A 20,453-nucleotide genomic window follows, 5' to 3' on the forward strand; every position below is an offset into this window, starting at 1 on the left:
CAAGGGCGCTGCAGGCTGAGGCAGAGCCCCAATAATAATTCCCAACATGTTGTTCGCTTTTTTTATTAGCGGTGCATGTTAAGCTGATGTTTTCACAGAACCTAGCCACGAGGACTCCAAGATCCCTTTCTTGCCAGCTAACAGCTAATTTAGATCCTGTCATTTTGTATGTATAATTGGGATTATATTTTGCCATTTGGATTACTTCACATTTATCAACACTGAATTTCATTTGCCATCGTGTTGCCCAGTTACCAAGTTTTGGGAGATTCCTTTGTAACTCTTTGCAGTCAGTCTTGGACTTCACTATCTTGTGTAATTTCATATCATCCACAAATATTGCCACCTCACTCTTTATCCCTTTTTCCAGATCATGGAGGAATATGCTGAACAGCACTGGTCCCCGGCCAGGCCTTTGGGAGAAGCCACTATTTACCTCTTTCCAGTCTGACAACAGACTATTTATTCCTAACCTTTGTTTCCTATCTTTTAACTGGCCTGCCTGGCAATGCTTTCAGGATCATCCAATGATCCTTAATTGAATTGAATGACAAGCCTTTTGTAATCTTAATCACCCTGCCTCTGTTTATAAACAAACTCCCAGACTCAAAGGGGGAAGCTGGGAGCAACACAGAACTTATCACACTCAAGCTGTGCTGAAGCTAGGAGCTTCATCTGGGCCTAGGGCATGCCCTGTGAGCAGGCCTCTGGGCCAAAACATGGGGGCAAGAGCCCTCCCCTGCTCCCCCCTAAACGGTGCCCCTATGTGGCCTAGGCAGGAACCACATGTCTCCTAACCAGCACATCCTGAGGATCCAGAGACCTCTCTCCAGATCCTAGTGCTTCCAAAGACCCAGACAGCCTCTCTCCCTCCACTTCTTGCCAAGTCTACCCACAAGGGAGCTTTCCTGCTCCCTTTTAAATCCTCCCCCCAGTCTGTGCTTGCCCTGCAGGTGTGTTGGAGTGGGGCTGGCTGAGGCCAGAGCTGCTCCTTAACCCTTTGTTGCCCCGTTACAAGAGGTAAGGAATAAAGTCCTGCCTTCCCCAATTGCTCGGGGGAATCCTCTCAGAGCAATCAGTGTAGGGCTTTATGCCTCCCTACAAACTGATCACTTTACATGGTGTGTCAAGAAGCTGCACACCCCTCGCCCGCTTTGTTTAGAGCAACATTAACTGCCAGAGGGACTTCTGCTCTCAATGCGCCAGCCCTGGGGTGACCAGATATAGCAACTGTGAAAAAACGGGGCAGGGGGTGGGGGGTAATTGGCGCCTATATAAGAAAAAGTCCCCTGAAATGGGACTGTCCCGATAAAAACGGGGCATCTGGTCACCCTGGACAGCCCTGAGGGAAGGATTCTGCGTTTCCCTTGCTCCAGTCCGGGCTCTGCTGCTGCGGAGCTGATAGGGAAGGCTGGAGGGTTCCTGGAGAGCATGTTGCCGCCCCAGCAACCCGCTGCTGCCATGGCCATGGGGACAGGGGCGGCAAGTTGTATGGGCCCATGGTGCCTGGGCTCCAGTAATCTTGAGGGCCTGGGCTCCTGGATCCACCCGGGTTCGGGGCCGGGTCTCTCCCTCGGCCCCGCCTGCCGCCCCCATGTGCCTCCCCCGAGTGTCCCCTGGCCCCCACTTGCTGCTCCTGTGCACCTCCCCCCCCCAGCCCAGAGCATCCCTGTCTCTCCCATGCAGCTCCATGCTGCCTTCCTGCATCACCTGCCATCGCAGGGCCCTAGTGCCCCCCAATTACCACTGCCAGGGCAATCTGACCCTGAGCTTGCCCTTCCCCCTCAGACCCTTTCATTTTCTGGCGGGACCCTCCACCAGCACAGGGGGTCCCCCCACCTGCAGTCACCGCTCCTGCTCCACGCTGGACAAGGGCAGCCCCACCCCCACCAAGGCTTTCCCCCCTCGGTGACACCCACCCCGGGGGAGACGAGTGGGCTTCCTGTACCTGAGAGGGGCCCTAGGAGCAAGTGCAGTGACAGTGGTGTGAGGTGAGTGTGGTGCGGGAGGGGGATGTGGGGGGGAATGTAGGGGGCCCACCCCCGGAGCTCTTTGCTGCCTGCATGGAGAGGGCTGGGGGAATCCTTCTCTCTGGCCCTTGCCCTGGGGCACCCTGTCTGCACCCCAAACTCCTCATCCCCTTCCCTATCCCACCCCAGAGCCTGCACCCCCCACCCCCCGTTAAGGTTCCTTCACCACTCTGAACTCTGGGGTACAGATGTGGGGACCCGCATGAAAGCCCTCTAAGCTTATTTCTACCAGCTTAGGTTAAAACTTCCCCCAGGCACAAATTCTTTGCCCTGGGACGGTATGCTCCCACCACCAAGTGATTTAACAAAGAATCAGGGAAAGGACCATTTGGAGTTCCTATTCCCCCCAAAATATCCTTTCCTGGGGAGGCTTGAGAACAATATCCTAACCAATTGGTTACAAAGTGAGTACAGACCCAAACCCCTGGGTTTTAGGACAAGGGAAAAATCAGTCAGGTTCTTAAAAGAAGGATTTTATTTAAAAGCAAAAAGGTAAAAATTACCTCTGTAAAATCAGGATGGAAGATAACTTTACAGGGTAACAAAAGATTCAAAAACCCATCAGAACTTCCTCTAGGCTTAGTTTCAAAATTACAAAAAACAGAAATAAACCTCCCTCCAGCCAAGGAAAAATGCACAAGCAAAAACAAAAGATAATCTAACATGCCTTGCCTGGCTTTTACTTACAATTTTTGTAATATGAGAGACTTTTTTTGGAGACTATAATGGAGGAGGGGTTTTCTGACCTGATGCTTCTCTGCTTCCCAAGAGAACACGCACACACACACACACAAACACAAACAAAGCCTCTCCACCGCCCCCGGATTTGAAAGTATCCCTTCCTTCCCAGCTGCAGCTCTGTGGCTGCTTTGGCAAGGGAGAGCCCCCCGCCCCACCCCCCGTCCTTTCCAGCTCGAATTCAGGGGCTACTGTGGTGGGAGAGAGAACCCCACTTCTTCCCAACCCCAGCTTGGGGGCTGCTGCGATGGTGGAGAGAGGGCACATCCATCGCATCAGAAAGTTTAAGACTATGGATATTAAAATATGAGTTGTGTGCTTTTATGTGTAGAACAAAAAAAGTTTTTATTATTATTAAGGGGTTTTTTTTATGTAGCACTGTGACGAAGTGAGACTGTTCTTTATGTTTTCTCTGAATCCTCTGTGGGTGCCTCAGTTTCCCCTATGCATTTCTTAAGTATCTTGGTGGGGGGATAAGGGGGTATGATAGTTGCAGAGCCCCAGAGGGCCAGTGTCATACCGTCAGCATAGACACTGGCTAATTCCCTGTCTCCTGGCCACTGATGGCCTGGGCCCCTCCCCTCAAGGTGCCAACTGAAGGTGTCAGAGAACAAAGAGACCAGGTGTCCTCCTGGCCGGGGAAAGAGACAAAGGCCAGAGGAGGGGCTGGAGAGTTTCAGTTTGGAGCTGGCTGGGGAAACGGAGGGAGGCGCAGACGTGGTCTGGCTTCCCTGCCCCCCAAGATGGTCCTGACTGAGGGGTCCTATTCTCTGTACCAACAAACTCTCTTTTAGACCGTGTTCCTGTCGTCTAATAAACCGTCTGTTTTACTGGCTGGCTGAGAGTTACGTTTGACGGCAGAGTTGGGGTGCAGGGCCCTCTGGCTTCTGCGGGAGCCCCGCCTGTGCGGACTCACTGCGGGAGGCACACGGTGAGGAAGGGGATGCTGAATGATCCGAGGTCTGACCCAGGAAGGTGGAAGCTGTGAAGCTTCTTGCCCTGGAGACAGTCTGCTCACAGCGAGGAACAACACTGGGAAAGATCATTGAGTGTGGCGTCCACACTGACAGTTTATCGCCAAAACGTTGCCACAAAAAGCTCTACGCCTCTCGTTGAGGCGGTTTTATTTTGCTGCAAAAACAGGAGACTTTTGTCGCTTGGAGTGACATTGCAGTGTGTTCGCTCACACAGTTTTGTCCCCAATCACAGACTCTCAGGGTTGGAAGGGAGCTCAGGAGGTCATCTAGTGCAACCCCTCCTGCTCCACACAGGACCGATCCCCGACTAAATGGGACATTTCAACTTGAATGGTCCCCTGAAATGTGTGTGAGCTATGATAAACTATCTGTTCCACCTTGTACTTAGCTGTGATACCGAGTACATTTCCCAGACTGAAGAAGAGTTCTGTGTAAGCATGAAAGCTTGTCTCTCCCACCAACAGAAGTTGGACCAATCAAAGATAACACCTCACCCACCTTTTCTCTCTCTCTCTCTCAAAAAAAAAATGTTCTGTTGTTTTCAGTTTTCTGTCAAAATCTTTGGAGGTGGTTTGCACTGTGCTCCTTTCTACTCAGCTGAGGAAAGAGAGAGGGGAGAGGAGGGGGGAGAGGAGCTCCTAGATACATAGATTTTAAGGTGAAAAAAATCCATTCTGATCATTTTAGTCACATCTCCCGCATAGCAGAGGCTGGAGCTTTCCAGCCAGCGATTCCCCCCTCAGGCCCATCGCCCTAGGGGGCTGGTGAAGATACCCTTTGGGGGAGCTCAGGGAAATGGTCAGGCCCCACTCTCCGGTCTCGGGGTGGCTGTCTCTATCCCAGCCTGGTGCGGAGATGAGGCCCCAGCAAGGAGGGGAGGGAGGTTGGAGAGCCAGCCTGCCCCACGCTCACCCCACAGCAGCGTGCTGTGGGGCTGGGCCCGGCGCCCTGCTCTGGCCTGTTGGCTCTCCCCACTCTCAGATTTGCTGGGTGGCTCATTCCAATGAGTGGGGCTCAGACCTCTGACCACCCCAAGAAGACAAGGAAGGTCCCCAGCCCCACATACGGTGAAGGTAGGATGCTGGATGTCAGGATAAAGGGGTGAGGGGCCCTGTGGGGGGTTCCAGGGTGAGCCCCAGGGGACCGGAGCGACTGAAGAAGGGAGAGGGGGGTTGGTGTAGCCAGGAGCTGGGGGCATTCGGGCTGATGGGTAGGGTAGATGGACCGGGGTGTTGGGGGCCACAAAAGGGCCCTGGGGGGAGTCGCGGTGCTGGAGCAGTGGCAGGAGGGGCTGGGGTGAAGACAGAGGGAGGTGTGGGGAGGGAAGTGGTTTGAGGATGGTGGGGGATGGGGGCGTAGGGACGGTTTTCAGAGGTGGATTTATTAGGCAATGGGGCTGGGGGGATGACGAGCAGCGGCGGGGGGAGGTCTGGGTGAGGTGAGGGGGTGCTGTCAGGGTGATGTTTTCTGGGGGTGTGTAGTTGGAGGGGTGTGCCATGAGGTGGATATATGTGGGGAGAAGGGGGTTGGTGTAGTGTGGTGGGTGGGGGATGTGGCAGAAGGAGGTTTTGTGGGGTTTGGGTTTCTCCAGGGGTGTGTGGATGTGTTTATTTGGGGATGGGGTAAAAGGGGTTGGATGGATTTAAACAGGAGCTGTGGGGAGGGTTGGGGGTTATATGGGGGTCTGGTGGGGGTGTTGGCTGGGAACTGCAGGAGGGTATTGGGGGGTCTATGGCAGAGGGTTGGTTGGGGGGCTATGGGAGAGGGTTGAGGGGCACTGTAGGAAGGGATTAATTGGGGGGTCTATGATGGGGGTTTGGAGGGGAAAGGGAAGGGCGGTGGGGGGCTGGGAGCACAGGCAGCCGTGTGGCAGTGCCGATGGCAGCAGCTGGCTGTGTCTGTCTCCCTCCCTCCCCTGCAGCCCCTTCCCCCTCCCCTCCCCTCCCCTCCCTCCATCTTACTCCCCACACCGGGGACAGGCCTGGCACGCTGGGCACGCTCAGGATGGACTCTGCCCACGGCACCACACTGGGCCACGGGGACTCTCCCTGCACGTCCTCCTGCTGGGCAGCCAGCGGGCTCTCACCAAGCGGGAGGCTCGCTCAGATCTGGCAGGGGGTGAACTCCCTCTAGCCCGAGCCCACCCCTGGCAACACCTCTGGCTTGTCCCAGAGCTAGAGAGGATCTTTTAGAAGGAGGCATCCAGCCCTGATTTAAAGACTGCAAATGACCCAGAATCCACCACAGCCCTGGACAAACTGTTCCAATGGCCAATTGCCCTCACTGTTAAAAATGTGCCCCTTCTTTCTCACCCAAATTTGTCTCCCTTCTGCTGCCAGCCATTGGCTCTCATTTCGCCTTTGTCTAGGAGACTAAAGAGTCCCTGGCAACCATCAACCCCTCCCTGTAGGTACTTCAAGTCAACTCTTTGTGGAAGCTTTGCTCACCTTCTCCCTGTTAAGTTACATAGTTTGAGGTTCTTGAGTCTTTCACTGTAAGGTTGCTTTTCCAGATCCCCAAATCGTTCTTGGAGCACAGGTCAGCACCACCATGTTGTGCGACGGACACTTGACAAAATTACTGGACTTAGTGACAGACATTGCAGGAAGGATTATGTCTTTCAGTCATTCAACCCAGATTCCAATTGCCATGGACATCACAACTCTGAACCATTTACCAAGGGATGTGGTGGAGTTGCCATCATCTGGAGACTTTACAGGAAGGCTGGAGTCTCCTTCTAAAAGCTACACTCCAAGTAGGGTCATAATTGATTGACTTTAAATAATGAACACGCCTTTAGAGCAGGGATGTCCTTGGGGAGTGCTGTAACCCCTGAGGCTCAGAGTTATGGGGCAGCTGTGTCTGATTCAAAGAGAGGGGCTGAGAGCCCCAGTCAGAAGTATGCACCTCCCTCCAGCCCAGGATTTAGGTGCTGAACTTTTTGAGGGGGCAGGTTTGGGACACACTCCTCTTAGCATCTCCCAGGGGCTACCTTAGGCGCCTGCCTGCAGAGCACGCTGGCTTTTGTGACTCCCAGTCTTAGTCCTGTCGCTCCCCATTCATTGTCCAGGGAGCCTGAGTATCTGTCTCAGGCATTGTGAACCCCAAGGGTGTTTTCCTTGCTGCTGACAAGCTTGGAGTTGCTCCACTCTACGTTCCTGTGTGAATCACAGAAATGCAGGGTGGGAAGGAACCTTGAGAGGTCCTCACTGCCCGGCGCAAGATGACCCCAGTGCCCTGCTATTGACACAACCTAAATCAGTGGTTTTCAACCTGGGATCCGCACACTATGTCTAAGGTTTCCAAAGGGGTTTGCACCTCCATTCAAAATTTTTTAGAGGTCCGCAAATGAAAAAAAGCTTGAAAACTACTGACCTAAATGATTCTGTATTGGAATGGGTACTGACAGCAGTGAGATAGGATGTGAGAGTGGTCTGCGGCTTTAATGACGGGTAGGGAAAGCATAGGGTTAGTTGGTATCATGCATGCAACAGCGAAGGGATTGTTGTGACACAGGGGCCCCTTGGTGCCAACTGGCAAAGAGTTTGCTGTTTACAAGCAACTCCTGTCTCAGAACTGACAAACTCACTACAACTAATACATCTTTTTCAACGTGTTTATCCATAAAGGGTAGCATCCAAGGTGTCTACTGAAAGCTTGTAATGTACTGCTACTCAATTATTGCGAGGTGTACACATAGGGAATAATGTAGCTGTACTAAAAGTTTTGCTCTTATGGTCTTGGAGTAAGAGTTAGTCAGCAGGGAATCCTGTCTCGGTGATGGCCCATTTAACTGGGAGGGAGTTGTCATCCCTCCCTGGCTCATCTATTATGTAATGTTTCGCTCAATTGTCTACCAACCCAGAACAATCAACGGAAAGCCAAAGACACTATAAACATCAAAACCCCATGGAAGCAAAAAAGACGAAATGACAGGGAGGGGACGGCCCTGTCTGGGAATAAAGACAAAAGACTGATTCCGTACATGACAGGAGAAAGAGACTGCACTCGTTCACTGAGGAGGTACCTGGCCGAGCAGGGGTACTTTATGAAAGACCAGGTCCTAGCTCCGTGGGGCCTGCAATCCCTGTGACAGACTGAACTTTGGGGTGAGAATCTACTTTATTAGATAGGAAAGGTGACCATGAGTAAGCTTAGGCCCTAGTTTGTGCTTTATGATTTTGTTTTGTTTGTAGCCATTTGCTTCTGTCACTCACTCTTGTTTCTGTGTGAATCTCTGTTCTTTATTAAATAAATTCCCTTTTGTTTTACTGTGACTGAACTCAAGTGCTGTGTGACAGAGGACCGGGGGCGGTAAGGTGAAACTAAGGAACCCAGCGATCGGGGTGGATGCCAGAAGGGGACACTTTGAAGGGACTCAGGAGCTGGGGTGCATCGACTGTGAGGCTGCAGGGCTGGTGGAGACCAAAGGAGAGCGTCTGAGCTGCCAGTTGTGTCCGGAGCTCTCACTCAGCCAGCACAGGCAGGACTCCCTCATGCTGGAGGCAGGGGGTAACAAGGTGACTCCCAGCCCAGGGCACACCGAGAAGCATCATAGTTGTAAAAGTCTGGTTATATTTTACAGGGCCTGGCTCAGCACTGAGGGCCAGGCAGCTGTAGATATACCCGTCCATTGCCGTGACAAGGCAGAGAAGCAGCGTGTGTATTATCGTCATGGGGGAGGGGCAGCACGCACTGAGGGCAGAGTTAAGGTGACTTGGGCTTTTACCTTACCTGAAGTTTGAGTTTTGCTGAACGCAATGGTATGGAAGGACACAAGCTTTCCCCTTAGCCACACGGTTGCTCTGTGATTCCGCAGTGTTCCTCCCCATACTTTGGTTATAGTGAAGTGGCTTTCAACCTTTATTCATTGCAGACTCCTAAAAAATTTCCAAGGAAGGTATGCACCCCTGTGGAAATCTTACGCAGACTACGGACCCCCAAGGGGTCTGTGGACCACAGGCTGAAAACCACTGGTTTAGTGCAATAGCAGTGCCTCGCAATGTTTGCAATTGCTACCAGGACTGCCATGGCAAGTTTTAACACAATCTGCATAAGCATGTGAATTTTAGAGCACTTGGAGTCATCCACTTAACAAGAAGGGCTTCCCAACCTTGGCTAGGGCAGAGCTACCCTGGCACTCCATTACTGTATGAAGCAGGGGGAGAATGAAGGGGAGAGGATCCACCCATCTATCTGCAGCAGATTGGGCTCAGAGAGGTGGGAAGTGGCCCACTCATCTCCCTGAGAGGTTCTCAGCTGAAAGAGAACACCCAGGAGGGCTCAATACAGCCTGAAAGCACAGCTCTGAGGCACGTGAACTGCCCCTGTTCATTTTAGTGGGGGTTCCCGTCCCGCCACCCCAGGGCTGGAGAGTTTCTGGTGTGTCAAGCACCCTCCTTCTCAGCAGTGTGTCCTTGATACATGCCCCAAACCTGCCTGTTCTCAGCTCCCCCATCCAGAGGTGCAAGGGCTCCCCTGATCCTGGCCCACAGAAAGGCTAGCTCCACCTGAACCTGATTCAGGTAGGAGGAGACTAGAAGAAGGGGTCAGACCCCCATAGGCAGGCAGGCAGGCACAAAAAAATACTGCAGAGCTGTGTGGGGACCATAAATTGGAGTGACCAGGACATCTCTGTAAATGCGCATGAGCTAGCCCTGACCTTAGTACAGACACACACAGACTTTTACTGCCATTCAGCTGGTTGTGGACATCCAAATCCCCTCGGCACTTTTGAAATCTCAGCCTGATCTCCCTGGGAAGGGAGTGACTCAACGCAGGCACACCTCCTCCTAGCTGGTCTGGGAATCAGTTCTCTCCCCATCTGGTGCCCTCTTCCATGAGTTGCTCACATTGTTACCCCTCCCTATAACTCAGGGTGCTCCCTTCTTGTGACTCAGCCCTCCGGCCAGGTCACTATGTGGCACCTCAGGGTAACGCAGTCCCAGCCGACAAGCTATCCATCTGCCTTCTCAGGCAGCTTCTGTCCCAACGCCAGGTCCTGAGCCACTTTACCGGTGGGGGGACCCAGGCACCCTCTGACTTGCAAGCTAGGCCTGCTCAGTCTCAGACCTGGTTGCTGCAGCCCAGCGCTCTATCTCCTTGCCTTCCCCTAGGTTCACCCCTGGAGTTTCCTCCATGCCCCTTTGCTACTTCACTCCTCTAGATCTCTTGTCAGACTTCCTGGCTCAGGGCACAACTCCAGGGCTTCTTTATCCCCCTGGATCTCCTCCTTGTCCCAGGCCAACTCCCTTTCTCTCCAAGGAACAACTGCAGACATCCTGCCTCCCAGCAGCTTGTTCCTGCATGGGCTTCCTGGCTTGATAATGCTTGCCCAGCTCCTCCCACAGCTGGGCTTCACCTGCCATTAGGCCCTATCAAGCCCTGGTTTCCCTCCAGGTGCAGCATCAAAGGTTAATTGGCCCCTCCCAGCCCACATTAACCCACTCAGGGCTTGTGTGGGGTGGACACCCCATCACACCCACATACCCAGTGCAATTTTCTTGAGCTCAAAGTCCTTACAAGAAAGAGAAGCATGGCAAACCCCCTTTTGCAGATGGGGAAACTGAGGCACGGAGGAGTCATGTGATTTGCTCAGGGTCACCCAGCTGGTCAGTGGTAGGCATGGAAATAGACAGCAGGCTCCCAGCTCCCCAGCTACTGCCTCCCAGGATATAAACACCAAGTTAGTGAAGAAAATGAGAGAGCCCAGGATTGTCAAAGGGCCTCACGGGGGCCAGCTGAAATTCCAGGGGAGCTGGGCCTCTATATCCCTCTCAAAGCCCTTTTAAAATCCAACCCTAATAGAGGGGATATTATGTCAATGTTTGGGTTTTTTTTGTTTTTTTTGCATGTGTTTATTCTCCTTGACATGAGACAGGAGAGATTCTCTTGCCGTGAGTACCCTGACAGTGCTATGAACTAAGGTGAATGGACGTTAACTAACAGAGATACATGTGTGATTAATTCAAAAGTTGACGTGGGAACATGCAGGTTTTTGGGGGGGTTTCCCCAAGGTCAGACTGGCAGAGAGCCTGGGGGGTTTTTGCCTTCCTCTGCAGTGCGGGGCAGGGGTCACTTGCTGGCTTGAACTAGTGTAAATGGTGGATTGTCTGTCACTTGAGGTCTTTAAATCAAGATTTGAGGACTTCAGTAACTCAGCCAGAGGTTGGGGGTCTATTCCAGGAGTGGGTGAGGTTCTGTGGCCTGCGATGTGCAGGAGGGCAGACCAGATGATCATGATGGTCCCTACTAGCCTTAAAGTCAACGTGATCTCCGGGGGGAAGACAGAAGCAGCACCCAGCAAAGCCCCCCTCAGCTGCAAGGGGTGCTGCAGGAGGCGATGGTGACCTGCTGTACAGCCTGGATCCATTTCATTTGAAACACATTCATTTCACTGACGCTCTGCTTAGGACAAAAATATTTAAAAAAACAAACAGAAAAACAAACCAACCCAAAAGGCTGCTTCATTCTGTGCTCATTAAAACCATTCCTGTTAGCAAAGCTCCTTCTAAAAAGAACTCTCTCCAATGAGCCTTGCAGCGTCTGTGAGTGTACCGAGACCGACAGGAGGACACGCTGGTCATAAGAACTTCGCTTGTCTTAATGAGCACTCGGAGAAGGGCTCAGCCCAGCACAGGGCTGGGCCCGGCCTGGCGAGCTGACAACCCTCTTGAGGAGTTATGGGCCAGCAGCAGAAACAAAGTTACTCGTTGCTTTAATGGGTCCCGCCGCGGGCCATTAGAATGGCAACACTGGGGGAAATGCCAGTCTCGGTGGCAGTCTCGTGGGGCTGATTAGAACAGAAACTCAGAGGCATTGATTAAAGTTAGACAAAGGAAGGGACAGGCCTGTTCCTATGCAGATAGCCCTGATGGGTAAAGCCAAAGGAGTCAAGCCGTTCATTCCCAGTGCCTGTGACAGGTGATCCCCCCCTTCGTAAATTCCATCAGACCCTCAGGTAGTAAGGGAATGTGAGGGGCTTGCTGGGGGGTGGGGGTGGGGTGCAGTGAAACAGACATGTAAACAAACCTCAGTTTCCCACGAGGTTAGCAAAGGCGTCACAGCCCAGGGGCATTGAGCAAAAGGCAATTCCAGGTTTCTAGGCCTCAGTGACTGAGGGGCATTGCTGTCCTGCCCGCAACCCCTACCTCTGCCGATGTCCTCGGTCCTAACCCACAGCCCCCTTCTCCCCCAACCCGTTCCATCTCTGGGCTCACACACACACAGCTGTGCTGCTGCCGCTCCATCCCGACCCGCAGCCCCCTGCGGTCCCAGCCCTGACTCCCTGACAGCTCTGCTGAGGGATCTCAGCCCTGACTGACAATACCCCTGTTGTGCCCGTCCTGACGCTGCCCATACATCACAGCAAGGAGCTGTCATTGCTGCCCTGCCCCAAACACACAGCGCTGACAGTTCCCGTCCGTCCTGACCCTCTGCGATCCAAGTCCACCCCCCACCAGAGCTCTGTCAATGCACCACAGTTGTGACCAGCAGCTCTCCTCCTGCACTGCTCCTGCCCTGTCTGCAGCACGCAGGCGAAGGAGCCTGGCCCAGGCCCTGCGTCCTCAGAGCTCTGGTATTTCTGTGGAGTTCTGAGCTCCGGCAGCCCCTGCCAGGCCAGGCCCAGGCCAGAACTGAGCTGTCTCCATGCATCACAAAGCAGCTTGCACTTCTCCCCCCTCACCCACCCACTCTCACAGAACAAGTGTCCTTCCTTCCGAGAGGGTGCAGAAGGGAAATACGCATCCCGCCTCCCACACCCGAGCGAGAGAAGAGGACAGCAGGGATGCATGCACCTGCACCCACACACTGAGCAGGTCTCATTCCCTCCAGCCGGGGACAACAACAAAACACACACACACAAATACACAGAAAGAAAAGGAGGACTTGTGGCACCTTAGAGACTAACCAATTTATCTGAGCATAAGCTTTCGTGTGCTACAGCTCACTTCACAGTATGCATCCGATGAAGTGAGCTGTAGCTCACTTAAGCTTATGCTCAAATAAATTGGTTAGTCTCTAAGGTGCCACAAGTCCTCCTTTTCTTTTTGCAAATACAGACTAACACGGCTGTTACTCTGAAACAAATACAGAGGAGATCCCACAGCCTCCGGCAGGGGGAACACCCTCACACACATACTGTCCCAGATCCACAGGATCCATGCTGCGCCCCCAGCTTTGGAACAGGCCCTTGGCGGATCCCCTTCGATGGACCAGACCCCCAAAGGGTCTCACTCTCTCTTCAGGGGAGGACACGTGGTCTCACCACCTCCTGGACTGACCCTCTGGGGCTCCAGCCCCCCTGCTTCATCCCGTGAGCTCTGTCCAGCGGAGCCAGACTCCTGAGAGAGACGTGTCCACTGTGCAGGGACCCGGGCGCCTCCCCCAGGATTCGCGGTGACATTCGGGCAGCATGTGCAAAACAGCTGGGTTTATCAGTCACGTGGACACAGCCTAGGAAGCTCTTAGGTTAGCACAGAGAAATGAAGGTGAAAACGTCGTCCTTTCTGGTCAGCCCGGGGTCCCGCCCAGCCGCAGTGAACCCCATGTCCAGGCTGTGTCTGCGTGTCTGTCGAACCTCTGTAGTCAGTTCCCAGGAGAGAGCGCGTCCGGAAGTCACCTCTGACCCCCCAGCTCACCCCTTCCCAGTCCTCCGTTCTCCAGCTGGCAGGTGGATGTCTTTGCTCAGCTTCCCTGCAAGAAGGGGGGAAATCCAGGCAGCGCTGGCATTGTCTCGCTGGCCCTCTTATTCACCTGGGTCAGTTTCAACCAGTTCCTTAATGACTCTTCCTGCCACCCAGACAGGGAGCTGACAGGCACACTCCTCTGTCTTTTAGCCTTTCCTCAAAACACACGGAGTCCTTTTCCCCGCACTGGGTAACCACGTGCCATAGAGGGGAAACCAAGGCACATAGTGAGGTCATAAAAATATTACCAAAAATTCCCCCTTCCTCACATATATACATACACACAGAGCAATATATCACCAAAAATGTTAAACTTCTGTTACAGTTCTGGGTCTTCATAGTGTGAATCAGAATTCACCTTCCGTGACTTAAGTGGGGTTAATGCATTGGGGCACCTGAGACCCTGATTTGTCTCCAGAGGTCAGTTTCTAACCTTGGTCTCACTGGTGTAAGTTTGGAGAAGAAGAAGAATTCGTAAGAATAGTCTGGACACGTGATGGGGATCCAGAGACCTTAGCTTTAATATCGGAGCTGGCCCTGACTGTCTTTGCAACCTCAGCCAAATCACTGAGGCAAAAGTTTTCAAACTGAGATGCCTAAAGTTAGCCAGCAAAAATCCTTACTAATCAAAGTGGCCAGACTTGTAGGTGTGTTGGGCACCTGCATTTCTCAGTGACCTGTCTGGGAGCCAGGGCTGCCCAGCAATCCTGAAAAACACACCCAGACCAAAACAGAGACATTAAGGCTAAGATTTTCAAACTGCCAAAGGGATTTGGATGCCCAATTTCTCTTCATTTCTAGGGGAGTTAGGCATCTAACTTCTTTAAGCACTTGTGAAAATTCCACAAAGCACCTAAATACCTTTAAAAACCTGTCCCTCTGGATACTAGGATTAGATGCTTTTGAAAGTGTGACCCATCTCCTCTCTGTGCCTCAGTTTCGCCAAATGGGGCTGAGGTCTATGGTTGGGCCAGATGAGAGCTAAGTTTGGCACTTTGAAAGCAGCTTTATAGAAGCTAGATGTCCAAATCCCATTGAAATTCAGTCGGATTTAGGTGCCTAATTCCAGCCTAATTATTATTAATTTTAGGTCCCCCAATTTGAAAATGTTGGCCACAAATCAATCTTCCTAAAGCTGTTCATTTGGGAAAAGCAGAGGTTGCAATTTTCATTGAGGAGCAGGATGCTTAATGCTAAACAATTCTTTTGAACAGCCACGGATCAGTTTCACTAGGAGACTCATAGGTTCCCAGCTGTCCCAAGGCCGGAAGGGACCCCTGTGATATCGTCTGTTCTGGGCATAGCACAGGCCAGAGACCCTCACCTATGGACCCCAGCGAGGCGGTGACAGCTGAGCGTGTGTTGGAGGCATTGGACTGGCCCCCGGAACTTCCAGCTCAGTTCCTGGCTTTGCCCCAGACTCCCTGTGTGGCACTGAGCGCGTCACGTAGGTTGATGTTTTCAAACTAAATGTGATGGGAATTGTGTGCCCAAATCACCTTGTCAGGATTGGAAAATATCAACCTTAAACTCTGGCTCCAGCTGAAGATCTGGCCCACAATCAGTCGTCGCTCCATTGGAGTCGCTGGGCAGATCCCCAGGTGGTGTGACACAGCCGTAGCTCCACTGGACTCATCTCATCCCTGCGTGTCCTCAGACACGACAGTGCTCAGAGGCATTTACCTACCTAGATAGACAGTGGGGGCAAAACCTGTCCCCACTGAGATCAAAGGCCAACCTCCCATTGGCCCTGTCTCACCAGGATTGGGGCCTACGTGCGTTCCCTGCTGGTGATTTAATACAAAGGCAAATCTCAGCGGGTGCCTGGGGTCCTGCGATCCCATCCACAGTCCAAGCACCCCAACCAGCCCTTGCTGCTCAGGAGTTTTGACTGACAAATGGGAAGCATTTGGAAGCGAACCGGTAAAGAGAAAAGATGGAGAATACAGCAGATCTCCATGAAATTCTGGCTGCTTCATGCGGTCGCCAGAGGGCAGCAAAGGATAAGGAATGAGAGGGAAGCAGCATTATAGGGACTGGACGGGAGGGGATGACTCCCTGGTCTCTTCTGGCCTTGGAAACTATGGGACCATCTCATCTTCCCCCGTGTGTAACACAGGCCCTAGCACAGGTCGCATTCTGGGCTGTATTAACAGGAGGGTCGTACGTAAGACGCGGGAGGTAACCGTCCTGCTCTACTCGGCCCTGGCGAGGCCGCAGTGGGGTACTGTGTCCGGTTCTTGGCACCACACTTAAGGAAAGATGTGGACACACTGGAGAGAGTCCAGAGGAGAGCAACAAAAATGACCAGAGTTAGAAAACCTGACCTGTGAGGAAAGGTTAAAATACTGGGCATGTTTCGCCTTGAGACCAGAAGACTGAGGGGGACCTGCCAACAGGCTTCCAATAAGCGAAGGGCTGTTCTGAAGAGGACGGTGATCCATTTTTCTCCATTGCCACTGAAGGGAGGAGAAGCAGCAATGGGCTTAATCTGCAGCAAGGGAGATTCAGGTTGGATATTAGGAAAAACTCTCTCTCTCTCTCAGGGTAATCTTGCTCAGAACTATTTCTGCTGCAGTAACTGACCAAGATGTTACCCATCATGTATCTACCCTAGGCATTATACCGCACCCAGCACTGTCGTGTCTGACTCCCAAGTATTTTTTGAGTTATCCTCATAGCACAACTGGAAGTGGGAATATCATCATCATCCTCATCCCTATTTTTCAAAGGGGAAACTGAGGCACAAAGCAATGAAGAGACTTACCCAAGATCACGCTATGATTCAGTGACAGAGCTGAGAATTGAACTCAGCACCCATGTTCCCCAATCCAGGGCATCACTGGGATGCTCTCTGCAGGCCAGTCTTAGATATCGCACCCCATCAATATTTTGAGGACCACACTGTATTAAGTTTATGTATCATTGTGGGTCAGGAATTGTACATAACTCCATGGGAAAGGGCTATACCAGCTCCTCCAGGAACCAAAAATACCAGGGGAGGGGTGAGTAAAGCAAAGCAACTCACCATCTATGTCTACACTGCACCCTACGCCCGGGTTCTGACTCATGTCTGAGCCCAAGGCCCCCTTCTGCGTGCACACAGGTCAGTCTGACTCAGCGCAGGAAGCACTCAGGGCCAGGGTCCTAGGATGCTGCTCGGGGGATGGGTCAGAGCCCGACTCCCACTGAGACTCGTGTCCAAGCCCTGTCACTGTGCAGTGTGGACGCGGGTCAAGCCGCAGACCCAAGTCAGAAGGTCTGCACGGTGCAGTATGGACATGTTAGCACAGCTAACCCAGACCCAGCATTGTAAACCCAGGCTTCCAATGCAGCGTGGACACTCAAGCACGGGCTTGGAAACACCGAGTCCACAAGCCTGGGTTTACAATGCAGTGCAGACACCCCACCGCAAACTGATCCACTCCCCAGAAGTTCCACGCCCTCACGGGGGTTCGCACACATTGGGTCAAGCTGGCTTTTCCAGAAACGAGGAAACAAAGAAAGGACTTTTGCTCTGAAAGGATGAGCTTGAACTGACTCAGACCCATCGATGGACAGGACCTTCTGGGCTGGCGGAAGCGTTGGAAAGACTCTGACCTGCTGGGGCCCCATAAGACTGACGCGTGACTCCTGCTATGCTCAGCGTGTTTACATCGGTTTCTTGTCTTGGTTTCTCTGTGATGCTTTTACCACAGTAGAAGCCAGAAGTCCTGAGTCCCAGTCCCACCTACTCAACCCACTAGGCCACATTTGCCTCCAGGAACCAAAACAGAACCCGGGAACGCCATGGGCCAGTCCTCTGCTCTAGTTGCTAGCATGCCAAGCCCAGCCAGAGCCAAGGAGAGGACCTAGGAGCCAGGACCAGACGGGAACGGATGGGGTATTACAGGCTGGAGGGTTCATACATTAATGGGTGTGCTACAGTACGTGAGGCTATTTATGGTTACATACGTGTGAGTACAGACGGTCGTATGATTTTATTTTGTTATTCTGTGTGTGGATTTTCTATCTATCTATCTAAAGGCTCAGAAATACAGACTGGGTCTGCTTCAAAGTCCACTGGAGTCAGCTGGAAGCTGGGATATCCAAATGCGCCGAAGGGAGCTAGGCAATCAGCTTCTACCAACGGAGTTTATCTAAAGACCACTGGAAAGACTCACTCTGGCTGGAGTTTGCAATGGGAGCTGGTTCCCCAGCTCTCTCTGAAAGATCCTTTCCTCTGACTTCATTGGGTTTGGAACAGGATAGTAGGTTGGGATTTTCAATTTGCAAAAGCCTCGTAATATGGGCTGAAATACTGTGCCCGTTGGAGTCGAAGACAAAACCGCCTTTGATTTCAATGGCGCCAGGGTGTCACTGCTGGTATTGAAGTTCCACTATTCACAGCGGGAAGTGAGAATTAAGATCTCTGAATTCCGTCTGGCCTTTGGGGAAATCTCAGTCCCAGGGCAGCATTCCTTCAGGCCTTAAGGCAATTAATCCATTACCTGGTATCTTAATCCTTCCCTGGAGTCGCTGCACAATGTGGCTGTAAATTGAATTTGTTGAGTTGCCTTCTCAGACACGGAAAGGCTGAAATAGGGACACCACCCAGCACAGAGTCATATGCTGAAAGCTGTTCAAAGGAGGTCAGTGCTGGCTAACATGAAGTGGGAAAACTGTTTGCTTCTTCCGTATGTTCCTGCAGTTTCTTGATAAAAATAGAACTTTCTTTCCAGGGAATTAACCAGCTGAGGTCTTTCATCATTTGCTTGAGTCCCAGGATGTCCTGAGAAGGGCCCGGTGCTGCCCAGGATGGACACAGCGTGAGCATTAACCGTCGAGATGGACGGTCAGGTTTTGAAGCATTTCTTCCTGTGGTAGAGAATTCAGCAGCTGGTGAATGGGGAGGGATTCACCACACGCAGCACGGGGCAAGCTTCCTCCATCTGCTGCCTGATTCCACCTTTCAGCCTTCACCACAGAATTGCACTTGCCAACACAGCACTGATCAGCTGGAAAATGACTGACCAGCTCTAGTCTGGACCTAGGCAGAGAGGAAATGAAGAATTAAGCCAATCACTGTGCTCATGTTTGTGTTCAGGATTGTCCAGCGAAGAGAAAACCGCCATTACGACAAAGTGAGGTTGTGTTTGGACAAGGAAAGATCCTGTTGGTCTGGCTGGCTGTCCAGTAGCTGAACTCCGTGCAGATGGGACTAGGTTGACACTGGATGGCTCATGCAGGGCGAGGTCAGTGCAGCCACCTCTGGGGTGGGGGCCGGGGGCTGTTTATAGAGGGACCCCTCAATCATTTGTAAAAAGGGAAGAGATGTGCGACATTGATGCAGGCAATCCGAGGACTCCCCCACAATGCAGGGAGGAGGCGGTGGCTGTGAGCAGCGTGGGGGTTACTCAAGAGTGGGTCAGAGTGGGGTGGAGCTGGGGGGCAGCCATCGCTCCTCTTCAGCCAGTGGGAGGCAGATGCATCCGAACTGGTGGCAGAGATGGGATCCCAGCTGGGGGTTTGCTCCGGGCTGGGCACAGGCCGGCCAGGTGGGTCTGCACCCAGTGTCCCCTGCTGGTCCTCGGGCTCCCAGTTGGACGCCCAGGGTAGTTTGGGGAGTGGGTGCGGGGATCCTGGAGGGGGCTCAGAGCCTGAAGATGGCAGGGCCAACGCTGCAGCCCAGCAGGGCGTTGGCGGCTTCCAGGCACTCGCTCAGCCAGGCCCCTGAAATGAGAGGGGGGCACTGGAGAGACACCAGCCCGGGGAACGAGGGGAGGGCCTGGGGGCAAAAGGAACAGAGCTCACAGCACGTGGGGGACTGGTGTGGGGGTTGAGAAGCTGGGAAGTAAAGGTGCTGGGGGGCGGGGCATGGAAACCCCGGAAGGGTGCTGGGATTGGGATGGGGAGAGGCTGGGGACGGGGGCTCTCGAGGGCTGGGCTGTGGGGCCCTGGGGGGCAGGAATCTCAGGAATGGGGACCCATGGGGCACAGGCTCTCAGGGCCCTGAAGGGGGCTGGGCTATAGGACATGGGGGGCAGGCTCATGGCTCTGGGCCATGAGGATGGAGGTTCCTGGGGCCCAGGCTCAGGGGCCCCATGGGGCAGGGACTCTCAGGGTCGAGACCTTGGACACTGTCCCTGCCCCCCACCCACCAGGCCCCCTCTCACCTGCTCAGTCCTGCACCCAGACCACAGCCTTGGCCTCCAGCAGCTCGACTCGTCACGCTACCCCACGGCCCAGTCGTGCAGCCAGACCATGGCCAGCACCGTGGCCCAGATGCTGGGGGTCACGTCCTGTGGGGGGCAGGATAGAGACAGCCTGAGTCAGCGTCCAGCCTGGCCCCCTCCCCTGACCTCCAGCCCTCCCCCTTCCCTAGGGACCCCCTACTCCATCCCCCCACCCCGACTCGGAGGGTTCCTATAGCCCCCGCTCCAGCACCATGGACCCTCTACCCAGATGCCCAGTGCCATGTCCAGAGAGTAGAGAGATGGCCTGAGACAGGGCCCAACTTGGGCGCCTCCATCTGGCCCTGGGCCCCCTCGATCCAATGCTCCGACCCCATTAGGGGGTTCCCAGCCCCCCGATCTGGGCCCGTCTCGCCCACTGGGCTCCAGGTTCAGGGGTCCTTTAGTCCAGTCACCCTCAGACTCCCCCCCCCCGAATGGGTCGCCCCCAATCTCATCTGGGAGCAGAGAACAGGCCCAATCAATGGCACCTGCCCCAGATCTCTCCCCTCTCCTCTGCACCCCCGTTCACCTCACTGGGTATCCTCCCCCTGGCGTCGGTCTCGCTCACCCCCAGCACAGCAGCCAGCCAGGGGTCCAGGTTCCACAAGACGTCGGCATTTTGCAGAGACACCAGCCTCAGCAAGGGAGACTCCTCCGGTGCCCGCTCTGGGCAGAGACACAGGGAGATGGGGCTGGCACAGGGTTGTGGGTACAGAACAGCGACATGGCCTGTCCAGGCTGGGGGACAGCCAACAGCCTTAATGGTCACCCTCTGTGTGGCCTTAACTCTGTCCCTCCATGGGT

The 20,453-nt window shown here is 53.5% G+C and overlaps 1 pseudogene; it reads right to left on the minus strand.

Moving 5' to 3' along the window:
• Nucleotides 1–19,593: 19,593 nt before the first annotated feature.
• The window catches only part of LOC125621471 (von Willebrand factor A domain-containing protein 5A-like), a 276,958-nt pseudogene continuing 276,098 nt past the window's right edge, over nt 19,594–20,453 (minus strand).

The sequence above is a fragment of the Caretta caretta genome, chromosome 14, assembly GCF_965140235.1.
Source record: "Caretta caretta isolate rCarCar2 chromosome 14, rCarCar1.hap1, whole genome shotgun sequence".
In the NCBI taxonomy this organism is placed as follows: domain Eukaryota; kingdom Metazoa; phylum Chordata; order Testudines; family Cheloniidae; genus Caretta; species Caretta caretta.